Genomic DNA, 6,630 nt, shown 5'->3' on the forward strand with positions numbered 1-6,630 from the left:
CGCTGCAGCCCCCGCCCCCGCCGGGCCGGCCGGGCGGCTGGGAGGGGGCGGCGGCGCTCCCCGCGCGCTCCCGGGCGGCTCCCCTCCGGCGGGCAGAGGAAGCTCCCCCGCCTTGCCCGCCCTCTCCGCCCAGCCCTCCCACATTCCTGGGACTCGGCACCCGGGACGCGGCTCTGCGGCTCTCGAGACGCGAGCCCGTACCCCTCGGCCCGGTTCCATGGCCCCGAGTTTGGGTCACCAGATGTTGACCGAGACCCCTGCCGAGGGCACAGCCAGGCCTGCGTTAAGACGGCAACCCAGGGAAGGCCTGGTTGACCTTCGCTGGGTTGCCGGCGAAGGCTTGGAGTGGCAGTGGAGGTGCATGAACCCCTAAATTGTAGGGGACGTGCAGTGTGTTCTCCCCGCCCCCATCCCCGGACCAGGGAGGCAGAGAGCAGGCATTGGAGCGGGTCCTGTGATTAGGGTCCCCCGCTCTGCCATGTGGTAAACCTGGCTCTGCTAGTAGTACTAGCTGTGTGACCTCGGGAGAGGCATTTCACCTCTCTGGGCCTCCTTTCCTCATCTGTGAAGTGAGGATAATACTAGTACCTGGCTGGAGAGACTTGACCATTATATGAGATAATGAACGGAAAAGCCCTAAACACCCGGCCTGACACCACACATAGTGGGCCTCAGTAAGCAGTAGCTCTTCCAGCAGCTTTCATCACATTTTCAAAGGAGTCCACAACCCGAAAGGGGTTAAAGATTACTGCAGATGTTACTGTTATGCCCATGCACACAGGAGGGAACTGAGAATCAGATGCTCAGCCTGTTGCCCAAGGAAAAGTAATGAGAGAAAGGGCTAAACCAAGGAGTGCTGGGGAGGGAGAGATGAATTCCAACCAGGGGAGGAGGTGACACCTGAGCTGGGCTTTGAAGGATGGGTTGAATTTCACCAGGAAGATAGAGGGGGGCAGGGGCTCAAGAAGTGGGAGCAACTTGGCAAAAAATGGGAGGCGGATGCTTCAGGCTTGGCCCTTCTGAGAAGAAGCAAATGGGAGGTTGAGGGGTTCATATATAGAGACTCTGAAAGGCACAATAATAAGTCTGGGCTGGATTCGATGTGCAGCAGATTGTAAACCACCAGGTGCCCAACACCACAACCAGACACCTCTTGTACCTCAGGTTCCCCATCTACGAGACAGGAACGCATCTTCGCTTAAAGGGTCTAAGCAGCTCCTACCAGGACTGCACACACAGAGAACAGAAGGTAAAGGAACCTCACCTGGTCACTCAAACACCCTGCCATCTTTTGTTTAAACACGGTGTAATTATCGTAATTCACCAGGAATTCTGTTCCTTCCTGACTCCTCACCTTCTTGGGGCAGAGACAGGTGGTTTGAAAGCCGTTCGTATCCATGATGGCCAAAGAAAGCGTGACTTACTGCCAGTGCTACCAGGTCTTCAGGTTGCCCCAGATACTCATAGACCCTACCGACCCTAAGGATCCATCCAAGCCTCCACTGCTTCATGACAGGTCTGCAAATAGCTCTGGGAACACCAGCGTGCGCTTGGGTTTTTCTCCTGGATGAAATATGTGCTCACGGTTGTGTTAGTTGGAACCGGATTTCCCCGCAACATGGTGATGAAAGAGAATAAACAGTATTTTCAGTAAAGGGAGTTACAACCTGAATAATAAACTACCTGTTCAGTCATAAACAGATCACACTGGATTAATGACCTATATGAGACATAAATTAATCCTGAGTACGTGTGGTATAAACTCCCTGAGGGCAGGGATCGGGCCTTTCTCCCCCTGGTTGCCCTGCAACACCTCACTCAGTGCCTTACCCATGGCAGGAAAAGCTCATTTTTCCACAAGGATAAATTAGGGAAGGGTCATTCTCTTTGCAAAAGGACTTGAGATTATGTTCCAGTGTACAGGAAGATCCTCAGATGCCACTTCCCCTAGAAATTCCCAGATGCCCCAACCCTGAGTTGGGTACCCTTCCCCCTCTGTGCTCTTGTAGCTCCCTGTGCTAACCTAACCTAACCACAGTGGACTGTAAGTCAGGCCCTTGAAGACAAGGCCTGCATTTTCCTTGTCACTGTATCCCCAGCACATAATAATCACTCATATAGTATTTATTTAGCTGAATTGAATGCATTCCTTTGAATAGCAAACTAAGGTGTTAAATATATGTCTGTACACACACACACACACACACACACACACCCCAACTTCCATTTGCAAACAGCTTTTCAGGAATAAATCTGCTGTGCAAAGTTCAGAGCACATTCTCTCTGAGAATAAATAATGCTATCTGACCTTTTAATCATGTCCACCCTCAAGCAAAAGCTAAAGCTCTACTGAATATGGGGCCAGGTGCCCAGAGAATGAAAGGGTCAAAGCAAAGAGAGGCTGGGGGGCAGCGTACCTGAATGTGTTCCAAAATTGCCAGGTAAGAATCACCCAGTGGCTTGTTATAATATACGTTCCCATGCCTTTCCTTAGACTGCAGAGGACTGTATCTGTACTTTTCACCAGCTCCTTGGGTCATTCTTGCTGTGAAACAGGATTGGAAGGCACTATTGATCTTATGGCTGGCCTGCATTGCATCCCTACTAATAATAAAGACCATTGATCTGGTACTAACTAGGTGCCAGGCACTATTCTAGGTACTTTACATCCATTATTTCTGCTCCTTACTACAACCCTATAGAATGGGTATCATTATCAATATTTTAGGAACAAAGAAACTACATCTCAGAGAGGCTTAGTTACTTACACAAGATCACAGAGCTTCAGAGGGGCAAAATCAGAATCTGAAACCATACCTTTCTTGCCACTATGTCATGGTGCCCCTTCCCTTGACATTTGTAGATAACTTAATATAAAGTGTTTTCTGTGTTAGCTGTTGTTATTACTTTTATCATGACTCTCTTGGGCCTCAGTTTCCCCAATTTTAAAATAGGCAGTGACAGAAGGTACAAGACTTTCCACTTCATCCCCCAAGAATGGGGAACAGGCAAGGCAACCATGTTTCATGAGAGGTCCACCATCCCAGCAGGAAGCAAGCCTGCTGGGCACCAGCCTGGAACCAGGTCGCCGGCCCTGCAGGGAGTCAATTCAGCCTGGCAACCCTCAGTTTATTTTAAAAGCCACCATGAGCAAACCATTCTCCAAAGCCCTCCTAAGCGGAATGGAATGTTTCTTGGGAGTCTGATTAGCTAATGTTGCAGGCATGGCTGCCCTGAGACCTTCCTGCCTCACAGACTTGAACTGAATCAGAATGGAAAGGAAGACTTTTCGAAAGTTCTTTAAAAAAAAAAAAAAAAAGTAACACTTCATCTTTACAATAGTAACAGGCTGTTTCCTGTGGACTAATAACTGGGCTGTGGTTAGAACTCCATGTTTGTCCACCAGACCTCAGTTCCTCCTGAAACACTGCCTTAATCACCTGCCCCTGTACCAAACCAGGGAGTGTCTCGGCAGGACTTTTTTGTTCCTGACTTCAAGCACTTGCAACGTTAAGCATGTTCATATTTCTGTGCGTGTGTGTGTGTATTATGTGCTGTGTGTTGTATGCTGAGATAGGAAACAAAGTTTACTTGCAAAGAAACAGTAGCACGTGACAGATTTTTCAGAGTGTAGAGAGCAGAAAGAGAGCCATTGCTCTCAAGAGTCCCCACCCTTTCCCAAATGTAGGCACCCACAGGGAGGAGCCCACGGGCTTCTGCACTTCCAACTGTTAGGTCCTGAGTCAAGCTCCCAGGGAGCCCAGTACCTTCAAGCTCCCAGGGAGTCCAGTACCAATCACACCGGGCTGGCAGAACGAACACAAGACCCAGGGTTTGGGGGTACCTGGGTACACGGGGAGTGTGTGGTAAGGAGACTTGGAGCCTAGGGGACAAGAGGCTTTTGTCCAGGGCTTGCGAACTACTTCCACACAAAGACCACAAGTGCCAGGTTGGGGGCAGGAGGGCAGTCAAGCCTGCAGCAGAAACATCACCTCCAACAAAGGAAGGGCTGAGAGGTGTAAAGACAAGAAGAGCGAGAGTAGGCGGGAGGCCCAGAGTCCCAGGGCTTCTTGGCAGCCGGGTCCTTCCTCGTTAAAAATAAATTAATTTTTTTCAGGTTTGAAAAGAAATGTGCTTTCTTCTTTTTTTTCTTTTTTTTCAGGTTGAAAAGAAAATCTTAATCACATTGGGCTGGATGTATACAACACCTGGGTCCCTGCAGTTAGGGTAAGTAATCAACTCGTGTGGGAACAATTGTATAGTGGAATCTTGCTAGTAGAGAAGAAAATACCCTGAAATCTAAATAAGCAAATAAAAATCATATATGGCACTATAGTTACATTATATATATAAATGATATATAAACATGTGCACGTATATATCATATTAGTATGTATCATATTAGAGAGCTACAAGCATGAGCTTTGCTAGTGGCAATAAAGTCTAGTGGATATGAGTCTGGACTCTGGAGTCAGCTGCCTGGGTTCAAATCCTGGTCCTGCCATGTATTAGCTGTGTGACCCTGGATAAGTTACTCAAGTTCTCTGTGCCTCAACATCCTTATCTGTAAATGAGGATGTTCTTGATGATAATATCTACCTCATAGAATTTTTATAAGTATTACAGTAGTTAAAGCACCGATAATACTGCCTGGAATAAAGTAAATACCATGTAAGTGTTTGCCATTATTAAAATATTTTTTTGGAAGATCTGAAGCAGGGTGGTGTAATGGGGGAGGATATGTGCTTTGGATCAGATGGTCATAGGTTCAAGTCCTATGCTTGCTATGTAATTTTGGCCTCCATTTCCTCATGTAAAGAATGGGATGATAGAGACTTCCCCAGTGGTCCAGCGGCTAACACTCCATGCTCCCAGTGCAGGGGGCCCAGGTTCAATCCCTGGTCAGGGAACTAGATCCCATATGCCGGAAATAAGAGTTCGCATGCCGCAGGTTAAGATCCCACGTGCCGCAACTAAGACCCGGCACAGCCAAATAAATAAATAAAATTTTTTTAAAGGGATGATAATTGATCATTATGAAAATGAAAGGAAAAGTCACATGCAAAGTGCCTGGCACATATTCCAGGAGATACAAGTGGTAAAGGCATAGTAACTGAGAGAAAAAAAAAAAAAGGAGATTGGGAATGAATGGTACTAGTGAATGGTACTCATGACCATCACAGTGACAGAGCCTCTAAAACCTGGCAATTGAAAGTGTGGCCCACTGGGCAGCAGTATGACATCCCCTGGGAACTTGTTAGAGTTTCTGGCCCCACCCCAGACCTACTGAGATGGTTGATTTGATGAGTGGGCCTTGGGATGCCCAGATATCTGGTTAAACACTATTTCTGGATGTGTCTGTGAGGGTGCTTCCGGAAGAGATTCACATTTGAATTAGTGAGCTGAGTAAAGCAGATGGCCCTCCCCAATGTGGGTGGGCTTCATCCAATCTGTTGAGGGCCTGAATAGAACAAAAAGGCGGAGGAGGGTTGAATTTTCTCTCTGCCTGACTGTTTGAGCTGGACAACGATCTTCTCCTGCCTGGCGTTCCGGGTTCTCAGACCGTCAGACTCAGACTGGAATCTACACCATTAGCTCTCTGGCTCTGTGGCTCTCAGGCCTTTGAACTACACCACCAGCTTTCCTGGGTCTCCAGCTTGCATATGGTAGGTCATGGTCTTCTCAGCCGCCATAATCACATGAGCCAATACCTATTTTATTTGTATATATTTTTTTAACATATATATATATATATATATATATTTTTTTTTTTGTGGTACGCGGGCCTCTCACTGTTGTGGCCTCTCCCGTTGCGCCAGACGCACAGGCTCAGCGGCCATGGCTCACGGGCCCAGCCGCTCCGCGACATGTGGGATCTTCCCGGACCGGGGCACGAACCTGTGTCCCCTGCATTGGCAGGCGGACTCTCAACCACTGCGCCACCAGGGAAGCCCCAACATATAAATTTTATATATTTTTTTCCTATTGTTTCCGATTCTCTGAAGAACACTAACTAACGTACCTACTAAATCAGAATCTGCATTTGAATGAGATTGCCAGGAGATTCCTATATACCTGAAAGTTTGAGAAGCACTGACCTGGTCGGTTGGGTGGCAAGGCAGCATGCTCCTTAAGAGCTGGCTCTCAGGGACTTTCCTGGCAGTCCAGTGGTAAAGACTCCACGCTTCCACTGCAGGGGGGCCGGATTCCAACCTAAAAGAAAAAAAAAAAAAGGGACTTCCCTGGCAGCACAGTGGTTAGGAATCCGCCTGCCAATGCAGGGGACACGGGTTCGATCCCTGGTCCGGGAAGATCCCACATGCCGCGGAAAAACAAAGCCCACGCGCCACAACTACTGATCCTGTGCTCTAGAGCCCGTGAGCCACAACTATCGAGCCCATGCACCACAACTACTGAAGCCCGTGCGCTTAGAGCCCAGGCTCTGCAACAAGAGAATCCACCGCAATGAGAAGTCCACGTACCGCAACAGAGTAACCCCGCTCGCCTCAACTAGAGAAAGCCCGCGCGCAGCAATGAAGACCCAACGCAGCCATAAATAAATAAATAAATTTATTCCAAAAAATAAAATAAAAGAGCTGGCTTTCAGCCTTTATCAGTGATTTGGTTAAC

The sequence above is a fragment of the Pseudorca crassidens genome, chromosome 9, assembly GCF_039906515.1.
Source record: "Pseudorca crassidens isolate mPseCra1 chromosome 9, mPseCra1.hap1, whole genome shotgun sequence".
Classification (NCBI taxonomy): domain Eukaryota; kingdom Metazoa; phylum Chordata; class Mammalia; order Artiodactyla; family Delphinidae; genus Pseudorca; species Pseudorca crassidens.